Here is a 20,065-nt window from a genome sequence, read left to right as displayed (position 1 = left end):
CTTATATATTGAATGCCTAGTACTGAAAATAAGACAATCATAATAAAATAATAAACATGGAGTGGTTCTCAACGCAAAATAGCCTTATTTGTGGACAATTTTGTAATTGTTAAATGATCCCTGAAGAATGTTGTCGTTTTTCTTTCGGCTTTTCCCGGTTAGGGGTAGCCACAGCGAAACTCCGGTCCGCTAATGATTGGCAGTAGATTTTTTTAATGGGTGCCGAGGTGCCAGCTCAATGCACAACCTTCAATGAAGGCACGCCCATTCTATGCAAAATGTCTGAAAAAGGCGTAAATAGCCAAGCAAAGAAAAAAAAACACCGTCTGTACAGGGAAACGCTGAACTAAAAACTTCAGTAAAACGTCTAATTAAGCACTTTTGACCTTCATAGGAGTCTTCATCAGAATAAATGAACCACATTCGAACTACTCTTTAAATACATACAAAATAACATGCCCTGGGATTCAACAACACCTGCACTAAGTGTGCACTAAGTGTGCACTAAGTGTACACAGTTCTGAGTGAACAGACATAACTCACAGCTTCTACCTAATAATTTTAGTTTTTGTACTGATATTCTTGCAGCTTTAAATACTGACAGAGATTTATAAAGTTTACCACAAAGTAGAGACTACATGTACACTTACTGTAATCTTTCTGAGTGACTAGAAAGCACAAAACATTTGATAAGAATGCCCTTAAATACATATCCTGTAGTATTCAATAAACTCTGTATAGGCTCGGTGTAGAGACTACATGGAGTATATCTGTGAACACAGCCATGATGTGCTCTCAGCAATGGCCGACGCATATTAATGCTGTGTGGCATGCCTAAGTGAGGTTGTGCAGTGTGCCCCAGTAGTGTTGACCACAAATCCTCATAGAACAACATGGATAATGAATCTGTGTACAGGAGAGCACTGAGATCTCACCCCCCATACCTCCCAACCTCTTAGAAAACATCTGTTAGTATTTAGTGCCGCCCATCCCAAATGATTATCACAAAACTACAAATTTTATGAGGAATGCTGCAAAAATACCGGCCAAAACCCTGGAAAGACTGCCAGAACTAGTTATATCTATATATTTTGATTTTCCTACTATTTTTTTATGTATGTCATGTTTGGCAATGCTTACCTCGCTTGCACAACGGGACCACCCATGTATCAGACTTGACCTAGACATCCAAAAATAAAAATTGGATGCTTTCAATTACTATTGCACAGCACTGCTAGGCATCACACAAACCTGGTAAGTGGGGCTGCGCTACATGCATACCATCAAATTAACAATACATAAAAAAATAGGGACTACAGGAAATAAATCCTGTGGCAACAGGTGTAGAGTGTTAGACTATAGTGGGATTGGTCTTGGGTTCTACACCAGGGTTGCAAACTTTATTTATACTGTTGTGACATTGCAGCTTATACAAATAAAGTGTTAGTGTAATGAAATAACTGTGGAATAGCATTGGTTGTAAATTCTTTTCAGATACATATGAAAAAGATGTGCACTGCTTAGCATTGCTCAAACCAATGCACTTATTTTGCCATGTTTGTGTGATAGTAAGTGGCATCCAGCTTTTTTAAATGTATCAAAATGTATGCAGTGTGCACTCTCAGTAAGCACAATTGGCAGGAAAATATGCTATTTAAAGATGAATAGGTGATAATTGTAGGTGAGAATTGTCCTTTAGACATTTTGAGCTTGACCTTGTGCAGCAATGACAGGCATTGGAGAGGAAGTGCATTTCAGAGCACAGCACTGGGGTGCCCAGGAGTCCAACATCTTTATTGGGCTCGTGGTTAAAGACCATGGGCCTTGGCTGCTGCAAGAGAACTACACTGGCTTCTAAAATAAATCAGAAGCCTGGGATAGTTTGGCCAGGGCCCTTAAGAGTGCAACTGGTATCCCCCACACTGTGGAACAATGTCATCACCACTATGACAACCTATGCCGCAGAAAAAGGGATACCTTTGATCGTTGTATCAGGGAATGTTGGGCATGGAACACCCCACAGATGTGTATGTATGCTTTACAAGTAGTATTCATAAATATTCAAGCTGAGTATGGTAGAAACTGGTATTGATAATGCTTTTTCTTCTTCCCTTTTTCCACAGCTGCAGAAGAGAGGACCTCAAATGTAAGGTCCCATGTAAGGCGATTGGCCAGAATGCGACAAGCATGATTGTAGGTAAGCATAATTATATAAAGTACTGTTGCTCCAGCATTAACAGTGATAGACAGATTAGTCGCTATATCATACAGTTGTATGAACTGGGGAATGCATGTCTGAAGTGTAAAAGCAAGTATGCATACTTTCAACTGTACATATTTCTGCTGAATATCCACATTTAATAATCACTGTTTTGGTCTGTTCATTGTAGGATTCTTGGTTGTCTGGCAAGTTATTTATATTGAAGTCAAACTATCCATTTGCATAGCAACAATGTTTGAAATATGTTCCTAGTTATGGGTCATTGTACAACCATTAATATATGATATGTCAAGTATCCTGCTCTAAAAGGTGGAAACGTATGGTCTGTAACACAAAGCAGCAGTTGTACATTCTCAGATAACAGTGAACATAAATCTATAAAGTGTAAAAGGAAAGAGTGCTTGCATTATGTTGTTTTTCAAATGAAAAGTACAGTATTACAGTAGTCAGCTGCTTGTAGGTTCTAATACCCAAATGTAAAGCTCAGCTGATTACAATGTTGTTTTAGCTTGTCATCAATAAAAAATACACAGTACTGTTAAGTAATCATCATTATAGCATTTGAAGTGAAGAACTCCCGACCTGTGTCTTGAATGGCCTGCTGTCAAGTGTAATCACTGTACATGTATTCCAAGTAATAAAGAAAGTTCTTAGCAGTTGGTATTGTTAACAGTAGAATGTAACAGAACAGAATACCTTAATTGTAGAAAGCATTGTATATTATCTGTGAGGTTACTAATGTTCCTCTTTTTTTCTATCACCCCAGCCCTTCTCTTCTTTTATTTATTAATGGATTTCTTATATGTATTATTTGTTTTATTGTTACTATTGTTGTATTATTTATATAATCAAATTACTCATTATATTACTGTATTTGGCGTTATGTCTTATTTTTTGGTTTGGGTACTTATGTATTATCACAACCACATTTGGAGCAGGAGAAGCAATTCATTTCCAAGGGCTTCTCCTGCCTAGTTTTGTTGCCCAACTTACTTGGGAAGTGTGTGTGTGTGTGTGTGTGTGTGTGTGTGTGTGTGTGTGTGTGTGTGTGTGTGTGTGTTGACAAGTGTGCAGAGGTGGTACGGATAATGGGTGAGAAATCGGAGAAGGATTACGGGAGTATATTATCACAACCACTTTGGAAGCAGGCGAAACGCCTCATTTCCAAGCTGTTCTCCTGCCAAACAATGTTGTGAAATGTACTTCAGTGTGTGTCTTGACAACTGCATTTCCAAACTCTGGAAAACCAAGATTGAATTAATACTAAACTGCACAAGTGAATTAATTGAAGATCAAGAAGGGTACAAAGTACTATTCAGTTGAGGACGAAAACAGCTAAGAATGATACGTTTACTTTCATTTTCTTTGGAAATGTGCAGGTCTGAATATCTGGCAAGCAAGCATGACATCATAATGGTGAAAGGTTAACCCTGTTTTCTTTAAGGCTGAATTGGAGTTCATGGCTGTATTATACTTTTGGAAAGGCTATTGCTATAGTTATATGTAACAAATTTCCTTCGCAAATGGGCAGGGTACATATTACATCCTGTAGTGATGTACAGGTAATACCCAGTGAAAAATGAGACAGTTAATGGTAAAGGTTGCCATTCTTTTACACTTGGTGAGCACAATATGTTCTCCAGAAAGTGACTGTCATGAAGACAGTTCAATGACACACACTTCCAAAGTGACTTTGACAACAGTTTTTCGGGAGCACAATAGCTTGGAACTGAAATGGTTGTGTTGCTGCAAATGGGATTGCGATAATATGCAAGTACCTTGATTTATTATGTATAATTTCATAACTCTTTGCTGTGAAATACATTTTCATGTTTTTGATTTTTCATTTTGTTCATAATTATATTATTTGAAACTTGTTTATACTGCTTTATCATTTTTTTCTTTTTTTTTTGTATAATTTACATTTAATTTTTTTATGTTTTATTTACATTTTGGTTTTAATTTTATGTATGTTATTACTACAGCACAACAGGGTAGACCAGTTCCCTCTGATCAGCTTACACTCTTCTCCACAGGCTGAAGCACCAAGAGCCAGCACTTCTGGACTGCAGCCTGGCAAACTCCATTATAAAATAGAACATAACACAAAATAATGGACAGAATAACATTAAATAAATTTTAAATTCCAAAATTCCATTATGAAATAAAACATAACACAAATAATGGACAGAAAAACATTAAATAAAACGTAAGCATATAATAATAAATTAATACAAAAATAATAGATAATGGAATTACAAACACAATGGAAAAATAATATGAAATGAAAAGGTATTTAATAGAAAAATAATAGAAAATTATACACAATAAACAAACCATAGATAGTAAAAAAGAATTATGATAATAAAAAATATGATTATATATATCATATAACAATAATAATACAAATTATAAAAAGTATGAATAACGTAAAAAAAATGGGTGAGAGAAAAAAATAACATTAGTAACCACACAGATAATATACAAAAATATCTACAAATAATGTGCAATAATCTGATACATTTTGCTTAAAATAATACAAAATGCTAATAAATACCTTTATTACTTTGAATATTACCCTGTTGCCAACCCAGACACACTATAGTGCAGATCATATCTCATCTAACAATCATTCATGGGGGCATATATTGCATGCATGCATGTTCCATGTACACTGATTACATTTGACAGCAGGCCATATGAGCCACAGCTATAGAGGTCTGCACTTCTAATGCTATGATTATGAATTCATAACAGTACTGTACTTTTATTGACGATAACCTAAAACAGTATTCTAAAGAGCTGGTTTTAAATATGAGGAGTATGGTATTCAAACACACAAGCAGTGTTTATTGTAATACTGTACCTTTCCTTTGTAATACAGCTTAATGCAAGCACTCTTTCCTTTTACCCTTTACAGATACAGGTGCAATGTTATAATGATAACAATCTGTAGCATGCTCTTGTTGTCCCTGGTATATAGGTCATACTTTACACTGCAATATTTATGTCAACTTAAACAAGTACTGTATACTTTGGATGTGTCGTTTTCTAAATTACCACCCCTGTCTACTATGTAATACTGGGCTGTTGTTCTAAGTAACATACTAATGCATGCATGCTTTTGGTTTACAGTGAAAACAACGCATACTCAATGTGATACAAGTTTTTACCACAATAAGCTGTATTTACTCCTAATGCTAAAATAACAGTACTGTTTGGTTTGGAAGCATACATACCACTTGCATCTCTGATCCTTCTCATTCTTTCTTCATAGGTCCGCACATTCAGTGCCTGTTCTGCATTAGCTGTAGGACAAACAGAGCACAACATAATACCATTAAGAACACCAATAATGAACATATGCAGCTGCTACCTCCTACAAGCAGTGGAGTACTATCATTCCTGCATTCCTCGATCCAACGATCTAGGGTATCCCTCTTCCACATCCTGAGGTCTCAGTAATGATTCCTACACTGTTCACCAGCATGGGGGATACCAGTAACACTGGACAGATCCGGGGCCAAACTATTCCATGTATCTGATTAATTTGATCCATGATAGTGCTCCTGCAACAGTTAAGGACCATAATCATTCACTAGGACTCCAACAAACACTTTGTACTCCTGCACACCCCACCTTTGAGACCAAAATCTCAGAACCTCTCCCTGAAAACCAGCCATGTCCAATGCAGATGAACATCAATGTATAATGACTTTTCTCGCCAATTCCAGTTATGACAGATACTGAGAATGCACACTGTTGGACTTTGCAACATTTGAAAATCATGCACGCTGCTTAGCATCTTGAAGGGAAACAATAAATGAAGTTCATTAATACAGATATTATCATATTATTTCACAACTGACAATATTACTGTCTTGCATCAGAAAATACTTAGGATATGAGAAATACTAGGCAACTGCTATAACTCAGGGTGACTATAATGTGAGATGGGACACCACTGAAAAAAGAGAGATGCTGCTGTAGTAGAACCATGGACCTCTACATGGTAGTCCTACACTCACAGCTGTTGCCAGTAGAAGGATTAAAGAATACATGTGTATGTTTAATTACATTGCTATGTAATGTCAGAACACATTAGTAAAATATAAGTTGCAATCCTTGTATTAGACCCCAGGATCATGTGAACTTCAGGCCAACACTTAACATCTGCAGCCACAGGGGTAGCTACGTGAAAACTACTACATTAGGTTTGCACTGTTATGGCACTTAATGGGTTTGGGCTATGCAGACTGACATTAAGAGAAAAAGATCCAAGGTCTATTTTTAAATGTCTGGGTCCCATCTGCTACCTGGGTGGTCTAACTCTACAGTTTGTGCACTGCCGCTGTGTGCACAAACCAGCTGCACATAACTGATGCCATTTACGCTTTGTGCAGGAATGTGCAGCAATGTGCAAACAGTGGCTCCAAATATTAAGATAAAAACAAGTGATAATAGGCTGCATATGAAATCAATGTATCACACATTACTAGACTATGTATCTACATAAGAAATATCCCTACATAGTTCTAAAATCCAATTCACCATCCGATGCACATGCCAAACACATGATGGGTGCCTTAACCCTGTGTTTCAAACATACACCTTTGCAGCAAACAGCAACAGGCATCCAGTATCCCAACATCTTAGAGCAAGAAATGTGGACAAAGACATAAGTAACGGGGAGACAAAGGCATAAAAATAGGGGTACTCTTTAAATATTGCTTTTACATACTTAGGAAGTGGATAGAATAATAGGTTGTGCACTAGCATGACCTTTCTGATGGATATGAAGCCTGAAACTCAATTGTGTGTCATTACTTTCTGACTTTAGTCCTCAATGATTTGCCAGTGATGTTACAGAAAATTAAAAAATTGCATGAGAAACAGACCAAATATATGAGTCCAACATCTGGACAGTCTGCAAAATTCTGTACAGTTGGGAGGGATATTCCACATACAGTCAAATTGAAAATAATGTACAGTCATGATAAAAGATTACATGTTCCCCAGGATTTACTATTCCTCCATGCAGGACTAGCTTAGTCCTGCATGGAGGTGGCCATTTAGGAGCAGGACGGCAGCGCACCATGCATAGTAATGAGGCTCGCTGCCTGAGCTCCTAGGCTTACACGGAGCATGTAAGATTAAAGGTGGCATGTCTGAGAGCAGAGCTCTCACAATATACATGCCCCCACAATGAAGAACAGCAGAAAGGGGTATGAAATGAGCGAGACCGCTCATAGGTGTCCGCATATTCCCACCAACAGTCCCCCTTGTGTACAACAGCAACAGTATACATAAATAAAATGAAGAAATCTTTTATTTTTTTTTTAAAATCCAATTGCAACTAACCGTAGGTGCGTGGGTGTGCCCATCACTTAGCTATGGTTAATGCAACTTAAATGGCTGAAGAGGATAAGGAAGATATATGCAATGGGCAGAGCATTCACCTTACGAGGATGCATTCCCGGTTCGAGTCCCACTGCAGCAGATTCCATTTTCCCTGGCAAAGCAAGTTATGAGTAATAGTTATGTTACATAACCCACTAAATGACATATTTTTATGAACTGGAGTACTGCAGTAAATGCACATGTGAGGTGTCAGTGTCATAATGAATAAGGCACTATTAAACAGGTTTAAGCACAAATAAGCAGCAGTAAGCTTATTTAAGCACTAGTAAGTGGGCTTAAGCCCATTTGCGCGGCGATAAGCAATGCCTACACTGGTTAAGCAATTCTAAAGCTAACTCTCTGTAAGCATATGTAACGGCAGATTAGAAGTGCTTACTGTCGCTCAAACCCACTTACAACTGCTCAGAAGTGCCTTAATCACTCTGTATCCAACGGCCCATGTTCTGCCCATCAACAAAATAAACAGATTTGCAGGTCTCGAACCCAGGACCCTATACACCATAGTCACAGTAGTTAACTACCAACCATCACAGAAGTACAGAATAATGAGGTATCAGCAAACAAGTCCTCACCATAGTAAAACCAAACTGAACCTGGGAAAGGAATCAGTATACGGTCATATGTTCCATAACTCACTACATAACATAAATATGTGAACTGGAGTACAGCAGTAAGCCCAGAAGTGAGGTGTAATTGTAATAGAGTGTTGGCATCCCCAATAAAACACAAGGACCCCATAGAGTGCACATACACATTAATCATGGACACTAGGCAGATATATAAGATGTAATGAATAAGAAATCAATGCCAAAAAGAAAATATAATGCAAAATCTAATGTAAGCAATACTAAGCATTGCACAGGCCAGCATAGGAGGTGTAAGCAAAGTGTAGCACAGCTAACTCATTGTGCCTAGTGGTATACCCCTTTAAACAATGCCAACCTTACGTAAGCAGGTTTGCCCATAGCTTAGCCTTTTCAAAACTGGCCAATCACAGAAAAGTGTGGGAAATCGGCCCTGCTTAAACCCAAGAGGCAGGAATACAACTCATAACGGGTTGTAGCTTCCCCTTGAAGGCACTATGGCAGTAAGGGGAGAAGGTGTGCGCTTTCGGGCGTAGCACTAGCGCATCCAGGAGTGCAAGGTCATGGCAGGACTCCTTGTCAAAGACCATGATCAGAGACTGCTGCAGGGCCAGTACCAGGGCTCTCAATATAAGGCAGAGGCCTGAGACCATCTTGCCCATGACCTCACCAGTGCCACTGGCATACCCCAAACTGGTGAGCAGGTCAGGCACCACTATGCTGATCTGAAGCGGCATAAGGGGGGCCTCTTGGAGGAGTGGCTCAAAGACTCTAGAGCGGCAGGGGATGTTCCAGCTGTGTGTAAGTATCACCCCAGAATGTGTGCAATAATTGCCAGCTCAGGTATATCAAGGATAGGTATGGCTAAATATTCCTCTTATGTCCCCCACAGCTGCAATGGAGCGGGTCACGAACCAAGAGGCCCACATCAGTTGCCTGGCGAGGTTGTGACATGAGGCAGGCCAGTAATACTCATGCATTTACTGCCATAGGAAATAAAACTAAAACTAGTAGTAAATTAATTGCCTGTATAAAACCTCTATTGCTCAAGGCAAGTACTGCATACACTAGAGAATATGGCAGAAAGAGTCTCATATTGTTTGTATGTCAATACAAGTGTAATAGTCTGCCAAAACAGGTCTAACTGCTGGACTGCATGTGTATATTCTGGTATCATATGGTAATGTAGATTTTCAATCATGTAATAGTACTGTTGTATTAAGCACTGTTACCCACACAGTGCACTATAAATTGAACGTGTAAGAATGCTTGTATATGACAAGTGTAATCCCCAGAGGACATTTAGTACAACTGAGAGACACAGACAGTAAATAGGGAAAATGGAGACAACAAAAAATGAATAGCACATGCAACTGGGATGTGAGCTGTTGTTTGTTTTAGCACACACAGCCACGGTTCAAATCTTGCCAGTGGTAGTAGTCTGCATACAGAATCATACCGCACAACTGTACAGATATGTCCAGAATGTCTATTAAAGTGTCCCATATCTGTTGCCTATCAACCTGTCCCCTGGAAAATCAGTGGGATGATCCCAGATGTATAGGCAGCAAACAGGAAATACAACTGATTGACACACATCTATGAGAACAAAGCTGGCACCCTAGCAACTCCCCAATTCCTTATGTGACTAAGAAGCCACGTATGTCGCATTTACACCCCAACTTGTCAAGCTGTGGTCCGAGTGTGTACAGTAACAGAGTGAGATGTATGTGCATAATAGTAATGTGGAACCTGGTACTGTGTGTGGGAACAGTCAGGTAGTGCTAATAAACATTCCTCTCACAGGTCTGCCAGATACCAACACTGTGCCCAGAAATACAAGATTGATACACAGTACTGGTACTGTTCACAGTGGTATTGTATGGCATTGGGACTGATGCAGTTGCTCTGAATAATGAGGTATTACACATCACTGTCACCCACACCATCCTACAACATATAACTGTCTAGGAAATCTGTATGAGTGTTGTAATACAAGGTCAGAATGCAAAAGCACAGGGGATTAATAAGACAGAAAGCAGATAGGTGATATACTGCAATATCTACATAGCAGACACAGCTGTGATGGACAGTGTTTAAGTTGTAGCAGACACAGCCATGGCCTGAATCCTGGGAGTGGAATTAGGCTGCATAGAGAATCATACCCCACGACTGTACAGATGAGGCCAGAATGTCCAGTATATGGGCCCATATCTGCTGCCTGTCCCCCTGTCCCCCTAGTAAGGCTGTGGGATGATCCCAGATGTTTAGCAAGCAAGCAAACAGGGAATACAAGTGATTGTCAAACATCTATGAGAACACATCTGTCATTGTAGCACCCCTGGAAACTGTTAGGAGAGTAATATCTCAAGTTATGTCCTATCTACACTCCCATGTTGTCAAGCTGTGACCAGAGTGTATACAGTAACAGAGTGGGATGTATGTGCATAATACTAATGTGTAATCCGGAACTTTGTGTGGCAATAGTCAGATAGTGCTAACAAACATTGCTCCCACAGTTATGTTGGATACAAACACTGTGTTGAGAAATACAGACCATTATAACCTGTACTGGTACTGTTCACTCTGGTATTGTAGGGAATTGTGAGTGCTGCAGTTTCTCTAAATAATAAGGTATCACTAATCACTGTCACCCACACTGTGCTACATAATATAACTGTGTAGGAAAGCATGTATATGTGTGTGTCAGGCCACTAAAGGTGGAAGAAGGCAATATTCTAGATATGTCCCGGCACACCAGCATGTGGGCAACACATGGCCAGAGTCTGTGCAGAAAGAGTTGGATAGCTATGTGCACAACATCAACCCAGAATCTGTGAGTATGTGTAGAAACAGTTAGTTAGTGTTAACAAACATTCCCTCCACAGGTATACCAGGTAAGAGGTGTATACTGCAGGTAAACCCAGTTCATGTGTAATGAGGACGACAGCCATATCACTGTCCAAACTAAGGGAATAGGGTAGTGTAGTAAGACTTGTAAGGTAGAGATAACAGCACTGACTAGGAAAGTAATGTGGACTATAGGAATATACTAGTCGTTAATTGACATCTTTCCCCACCCACCATATCTCCAACAATAATCAACATACTGGTATGTAATGACTCTGATAATGTCCAATTGTTTGATAAATAATTTAATAGTTCCCATGCATGTGCTATATTGAATTATTCCAACATTGGTGGCATGGTGCCATCAATGTACCTGCATGCTGTTCTTATTACCACTGTGGTCCCATATATGCATGTTCTGTTTGCTATGCAACTGTTCCATATCTGGTGTCTGAGTTATGGGAATATCTATGTATACTGTTATACCTAACCCTGGAATGTGTTGACTATTACTAATGCACATATGATGATGAACTCTAAACACTATAGCACGCTTGGGAAGGCTAGTCCCAGCAGACCCACCTGTCCCACCTCAGCTAGCCATGGCACCGAGCACCAGCATGTCTGGGGCCCAACCCGGGACCTCCCTGTCCATTGGCCCTGCTCCACATTCGGATGGAACCGCCACAAGGGATGGGGTTCCCCCGGGAGTGGGCACAGACAGGCACCTGTCACCCATCGCCAGGTCAGGGCCGTGGTGTGTAGAGAGATCAACCAGCAGTTTGGTGATCTTCTATGCCAGCTCAAGGGCCGCATGTCACAATTAGAGAGTCAACCTGGCTCTGCGACTCAACCCCCAGCACAGTCACCTTCGGGGCTGTGAAGGTGCTGTGTTGACTGCCCAGGGGTGGGGACCTCAGTCTCACTGTTACCACTAGGGGGCTTGTGGGCTTCCAATTTCCCAACACCCCTCCCCATCTCCCCATCAAGGTGTTACCCCCCACATGTGTCATATACTACCCCTGTATGCATCTTGTTTGTGTTGTCTGTTAACCTACCCAACCTACCTTCCTAAATTTACCTACTACCTCTCCCCAACATCCCACTCTCACCTGAAAAAAAAGGGCAATCTGTTCCCACAAAAAAAAATCTCGCCTTATACATAGCTGTCCATTTCACACACGTGTCCACTGGACACATGTAATCCGGTCCAATTGGCATCACAACGTATTATTGTTGTCCTCACCCCCTCCCAGGGGTTTCAGTGTCCAAATCTACCTCCAAATTCAGTGTATATGCACAGCTGTTGCTGTAGAAGAAATGGGCAGCTATGGACCTTCCCTAAACCCTTCTTGGAAATCCCTGGCTATTTTTCCTTCTGTCTTTCCCACTTTGTGCCCTTTTTTTCACCACTTTCCTATCAAGCCTTTTTTCTTTTCTTTTAAAGAAATTAGTGCGGGGGTAAGTTGGAGTAAGCACTTTTAAGCAGTAGTAAGTGGGTTCAAGTCTGTTTGCGCTGGGGTAAGCAATGCCTACACAGGTTAAGCAATTTAGAAGCTGTATATAAGAAACTGTAACCGGAAGTTAGCAGTGCTTACCTCTGCACAAACCCACTTACAACTGCTTTAAAGTGCCTTAATCACTCTGTATCCAACGGCCCGTGTTCTGCCCAGCAACAAAATAAGCAGCATCTGCAAGGCTCAAACCCAGGAGCCTACACACCATAGCCAAAGTGATTTACCACTAAGCCATGTCAAATATACAAAACCCTGATGTCTTCAAAAACATATCATCCAGCCCAGTCATTCAACTGTACAGAGAATGTATTCCAACATTTAGATGTATGTGTGTGTGTGTGTGTGTGTGTGTGTGTGTGTGTGTGTGTGTGTGTGTGTGTGTGTGTAAATATATTAATATCTAAACAGATACAACATATATATATATATATATATATATATATATATATATATATATATATATATATATATATATATATATATATATATATATATATATATATAAATATAAATATATACATATATATAAATATATATGAACATATATACATGCAAATGCCTACATCTATACATATATATGTCTACACCTATATGTCTAAATATACACAGCAAGTTACATATATGTAAGCAGATATATATCTATGTAGGTATATACAGATATAGTTTTATATATATGTAAGCAGGGGTTCACTACATATGACCGAAAGTTCATTTGACCGAAGCCCATTTGACTGAGACCATATTACCGAAAGTTCATTTCACCGAAAGCCCATATGACCGAAAACTCATTTGACCGAAAAACAGCAATTGCAGGTATATGCCCAGTCCCCACTGTAGTGCGACCCTGGAGTGAGAATATAGTTAGTGTGTACAGCCCCACTGGGTGGCGGGCATAGCCCCCACATAATTGCAGTTTATGCACTAGTATATACGTGGATCCATTAAGAATACATTAAAACATATAACATCAGTACAAACTTGTTGCAAAATGTGGGGGGCTATGGCCCCCACACCCCTCAATGTGGGGGGCTGTGCCCCCCCATACACCCCCAACTTAATATTCTCACTCCAGGGTCGAGCTACTGTGGGGAAATGGGCATATACCTGCCAGTGCTGTTTTTTGGTCAAATGAGTTTTCGGTCATAAGGGCTTTCGGTGAAATTAACTTTCGGTAATATGGTCTCAGTCATATGAGCTTCGGTCAAATGAGTTTTCGGTCATATGGGCTTTCGGTGAAATGAACTTTCGGTAATATGGTCTCAGTCATATGGGCTTCGGTCAAATGAACTTTCGGTCATATGTAGTGAACCCGTAAGCAGATATATATCTATATAGGTATATATGGACATACATCTGCAGATAACAATGGGAGATTAACTAAAACATATATGTCCACATGCACCGTTAATGGGGTTGAGAAGCCCCAAACAATATACGTCCTGTACAAATAGGTATACCCCCCACAGCCAAAGACGTCCGCCCTGCAATACGCTACCAAGTTTTGCAGATCCCATAACCAGGACCTGACACGACATGCGCACAAGATGTTAACAGTACTACATCCCACCTGTATGATGTCAGGCTGGTATTGGTAACATTTCATGCAGTACAGTCTGGCTCCCATAGGAAATGTACAATGGGAAAGCTATCAATATCCCCAGGATACATATACACAGACATATATATGCAGATACAGATATACACACATATATATATATATATATATATATATATATATATATATATACATATGTGACTACACATACACACGCAGAGATATGTACAGTAAGATACATATGTAGAAGGTGCACACAATATGGAACAGCCACTATGCCTACAGTTAACACCTTAACAACTGGACAGTGTATGAGCCACCCATACAAATGACAATTGTTGCCTGCAACATATACCCACAGAGAGGTCATAGAATAAAACACCACACACAGGTTTGCAGAAATGGAAAAGCTTTATTTGTGTTCTATTAGAATTTTTATATGCCATGTCATATAGCTGTTCAGACACTGACATCCATATAAACAGAGTAACACAACTGTGAAACAGTTACACTAATACAGTAGTCTGGAAAGGTTCACAACTGTTGCTGTCCAGGCCAAGGCCTTCAAATTGTACAATAGTAAAGACAGACTAGGCCACAGGATACCAAACAATCAACAGTATGTAATGCAGGTGTATAGTTCAGAAGCCTCTATCTACACTCTGTACAAAAGTACTAGGTGGTAAAGACTTCAGTTGACCAAATTGGATGTAACTGTTACATAACAAGGCATAACTGACACCATCACAAGCACAATGACAAACAGAGCAGTCTGTATGGCAGGAGGCAGTAGGCCTGCATTAACCCAATTTATGTAACTAATGTACATATAGGTGAATTGTATGGTACAGTACATCCAGATACCTTAAGACAGCTCACCCCTGATACCCCCAAATTTTGTAACAGCCTAGGTTATATATGGTGCATCCTCCCCCCCAGACTCAATAATACAGGGCCATATACCACTGTTACATACACTGGCCTCTGGAGTGCATAAGGGCACACATGTATTGTGTAGGTGAAGCCCACACATATATGCCCCCAGCCCCGCCATATATGTGGGGGATACAACAGCAGTAAACTGATGGCAGTAATGGCAGCATGATATAATCACAGCCCACTACAGAACAACCCGACAGCATGTCATATATGCAAAGCTTGGTATGTAGGTGGAGGACAGAGGCTGGAACACAGGCCCACATGTGGAAAACTGTTGCCATTCACTAAACAAGTCACTGGTCTTACAGGATAGTCTGCAACATACCCTTAGTCAGGGATTTGAAGTTTGAAACATAAATGGATGTAGCCATGTACTGATAGCACTCAACACACACACACTGCCAGTGAAATATCTGACACAGGACCTGTGTAGTGGACAGACAAAACATGATAGGCACACCACTGGCCACCAAGAGGATAGGCCCACAGTTGAGAGATATGCAGACAGACTGCATTCCAAGGTAAACTAGTATGTACACACAAACCCTGTAACACCAGTACTATACAAAGCATAACGCAACTCTACTCACACTCTGTCTGTAGTTCTGGAACTTCCTACAAATATGTAGCTGGCCTGAGTGTGCCGGTTCTCCTGTAAGAGGTATTGCTACCTGCTGTCTGTAACACTGATGCACACACACAGGAATAATGTCCATCACACAGGAAAGGTAAAGGGACCATGCCCACATGATGTAGGGATTTATAGTAGGTGGTTGCCATGACAGTGGTAATTGGAAGTACTACACAGCAAGCTGCCTGCAGTTAGCAAGTGGAGGACACTGATTGGTGCAGAGGGCATCACCTGATCATGTGCATCACCTACTAAAGCCATGAGAGAGAGAGAGAGTCAGAGTCCATTGTTGGGATGACATTGCCCCTGTCTGTGAAGTATGCAATGGGAATATGGGGAAGTATGGCAGGTAGACTTGTGGAGGTGGTCAGGATTGGTAGATATACAGGACAGTCTACAGGGGTGGTATGTGACACATGTGGTGGGTAAACACCCTGGATGGTGTGTGTGTGTGGTCTGTGATGTGGACGCCCCATGGGTCCCAATATGGGCACAACGGGAACAGGACTCCCACCCACTGCTACTCACAACAGCAGTCCACGTCCTGAAGGTGCCTGGTCTGGAGGCTGAGGAGGAGGAGCATGTTGGCCCTGTGAATGTGTACTGGGTGCCTCAGACTGATGTAGCACATCCCATGAGTGTCTGTGGAGCCCAGTATGTAACAGACCCTAGACCTGACCTCAGGGGACAGGAACATGTCTGTGTGTGCCCCGGGGGGGGACAACATCCCCTGGGTGGTTCTACCTGATGATATTGCTGGACCAGTACATTAGGAGGCCCTAGGTTGGGACACACATGTGATGTGGCCAGGTATCATGGGCAGATGGGTTTGGAGAGATGGATCTGCTGGCCAATAGAACATGTACATGTTATTGTGTCACTGTTATAAAACATATATTGGTAGTAATAGTCTACACAATCCCGGTACATGCCCAACAGCATGCATAGATATCCCCAATAACACAGAATGTCAGATGTGCAGCAATCCCAGAGCAGCCATACCAATGGCATATATGGAACCATAGTGGCCCTGACAATGGCATGCAGGTGACTAGTCTGTAACAGGACAACAATGATAGTGTCCACACATGGGGACATGGCTACAATCACATAGCAGAAAGTGTGGTACAATACAATATCTGTCCCACCGGTAGGTAAGCTGTAGCCATACCTAATGAGTTGTGTGTACAGTTTGTTGAAGCTGATATGGTGGGGTGGGTGACAGAGATGTGTATTACGAACTGTGGTAACCTTGCTGTATGAGTTGCTCAGACCTGGCTCCATCTTTTTGTCTTTCAACCAAGATGACACATGCATGGTTGCCCACCTATTCCATGCGGAGAATGAAGTTTTGATATCACACTTGATCCAGCACTATCCAGTGCTATTTGGCAGGGCTGCAAATGAGCAGCAGGAGTGGACCGCCCTGTGGAACGACCTAGTCTACAGGGTCAATGATGTCGGACTGCAGAACCACAGTTATGAGCAGGTCCAGCATCATTGTACTGACCTGCTTTGCAATGCCCGTGGGCATGCTGCTGCAGTCTGGGGGCATCACCTTGCCACAGGGGGGGCCATGCCATCCATCCCCCCTGACATGTGTGAAGGAGCTCCTGGCCAGCCTCATGGCACCTGCTCGTCTGGACAGCCATCAGCCACTGGACTCTTTCGTGGAGGTGGGTGTCACCCACACACTGGCCAAGGACCATGCAGGTAAGAACACAGGGCACATCAGTAGACCACTGTTGTGTATACATCCGCTTTGGTACAGGTAGATCATGCATATCTGACATGTCATAGATATATTGTGTTGCTGCATTGTAGTGATAAACAGATGTCCAGATGTGGTAGTATCATGGGAATGTACCATTGATGTATTGTAATACTGCACCTACCCTGTAGCACTGCCGCAGGTGTGGCCACTAACATTGCATCTCTCACCCTCTTATGTAGGTCCCTCTGGGATACCACCAAGGCAGCAGCCTGTAGCTGGTGAGTATGTTTTATGTAGATGCTTGTCAACGCACCGGGCATGTAATGCTGATGGTATATTCCATGCACACATCTAACATACCTATCCTGAATGCATGCTATACATGTGCATGTATTGTTGCTGTGAAATGCATGGTCTCACAGGGGGGAGCATGATGGGGTATTGGAAGCGTATGTCAGACACCTGCATGATAACTAACATTGTGTCATTGAGGAATGTGTCCACAGGGAGTAGCATACTGGGGGTAGACATGGACTACAGTAGGGCCATGTTCGGAACAACACCCATATACAGTACAACACCAGTGTATATACCTGTAGGGCAATGGCAACTGCTGCAGAGATACACTATGGCATAAGGCATTACAGTGGTCCACATTATCAGTTGGGTCTAGGCTGTAACATGTGGTGCTCAGTGAATGGGACACTGCAAAGTGACACACATGAGTAGGGCTTACTTGTCATGCATCTGCATAAAGGCTGAAGGAGGGTGGGGTTTCAGCATGACACTGCAGCAGGGATCCTAAGGATGCTAGGAATTGCTCTATCTGCACAAAGTCAGGTTCAGGGCCTGTGACAGCCGTAACCCTACCCACACAGACATAGTGACAGCAGTGTGTGAACACCATGGGATGTGCACATGAGTAGACCTTGCAATCATGCAGAATAGGAGGACATGTGTAGGGCATACTGAATATACACTGGCAAATGCAGATAGCCCATGATGGTATACCCCTGACAGGAGCAGTGACTGCTGTAGTACACACAACAAGAGGTGTGATAAACCGCCATGATAAAGGTGTGCACACATATGCCCACACGGTCTGTATGCATTGCGGTCAGCAGCCGCACACCTAACATAATCTGTAGACACTGCATGTGAAAGTACAGGACATATGTCACATATCAGGCTCATGTACTGCTAAGATATGCAGTGATGTGGTCCCATGGCAGGTCAAGGATGTGTGTGTCAAATCAATGAAGGTGTGTACACCCCCCATAGCCATGGTATGCTCTGATGGTTGTCAGTGTAAGAGTATTGGAGTGGTCATACATGGTCTGTTGATGTTGACAGCTGTAAATCAGGCATCAGGCATTCACCAATGACAACTGTCCACATATCATCCCAGGTATGAGTTGCTGAAAAACATAGGGGCTGTGAGAAGTAAAGCTGACATAACTGACACAGTACTACACATTCTGCAATGGGTTCTACACCTGTGAGTTGTGGTGTACAGTACATGGCAGGCTGCAGAACAGGTGCACAGCAATACTGTGTACATGAGTTCAGTTGTATCCAGGGGAAGGGGCATCACCTAGTGACACAGCACATGCATCAAACACATGTATACTGTTGCTAGCATGGATTGACTATAGCTAAACTGCATGTTGTTCTGTACCATATGTTCTGCATGTTGGCAGAAGGATAATAGGAGGACTGTGTGTACTATCTTTCTGCAACCTCACCTGTATGTGTGTTTGTGCATCCTGGTGGTTAGTTAGTTTGTCTGCAGGGTCATTCTGGTGGAGTGGAGGGAGGTAGATGCATGTAGGATGCTTATGTGCATGTGTGTTTGTGCGGGTGGCCATGCATGCACATGTGTGATTGTGGGGTGCTCAAATGGCTGTATCTCCCTGTGGGACCATTCAGTATATGGACATGGACTGGCACATTACACACCAGGAATACCTGTCATGTGTGTAATCAGGACAGCAAGTAGCATAATATGGTCTGTAGCATGGAACAGGCATCCAGAGGGAAGGTAGACACTAGGTACACCCTTAATATCGCAGTCAGCAGAGAGTTCACCAACAACCCACGTATGCAGCTCTACAACTGCATTGGGGAAGTACTAGTCAACACCAGGGAGTATATCCAAACAATACAGTTGTCACATGAAAGGCTGCAGGGGCAGCATATCTGGCATGTACTGAGCATTACATACACATGACACACCAGTGCGAGATATTATGGATACAACATAGTAACCCACACATATAGGGGCCATGCACATCATTTCTGGGCATACATAGGGTGCATACCAAATGACAGCAATGAGGCCATGTAAAACCACCACACACAGGTCAGGCAGGTAAAGTAGCAACAGGCCTTGTGTTGTGGCTACTTGTGTGGGCATTTAGAGGACTGAGATGTTAATGAGTGGTATCAATGTGTGTATGTTAACAAGTGTGATGCACCTGGACATATAAGTGGGACTGTCTGTAAAGCCATGGACAGGTAGGTATTATGGAGGTGTGTGTGTGTGTGTGTGTGTGTGTGTGTGTGTGTGTGTGTGTGTGTGTGTGTGTGTGTACAGTTAGGAAATGCTGTACAGGTTTTAAAGTCCATTTATT

This window comes from Protopterus annectens, chromosome 8.part0 (assembly GCF_019279795.1).
Source record: "Protopterus annectens isolate FY-2018-M chromosome 8.part0, PAN1.0, whole genome shotgun sequence".
Lineage (NCBI taxonomy): Eukaryota > Metazoa > Chordata > Ceratodontiformes > Protopteridae > Protopterus > Protopterus annectens.
The sequence above is the reverse complement of the archived record's forward strand: the minus strand, read 5'-3'. Positions refer to the sequence as shown.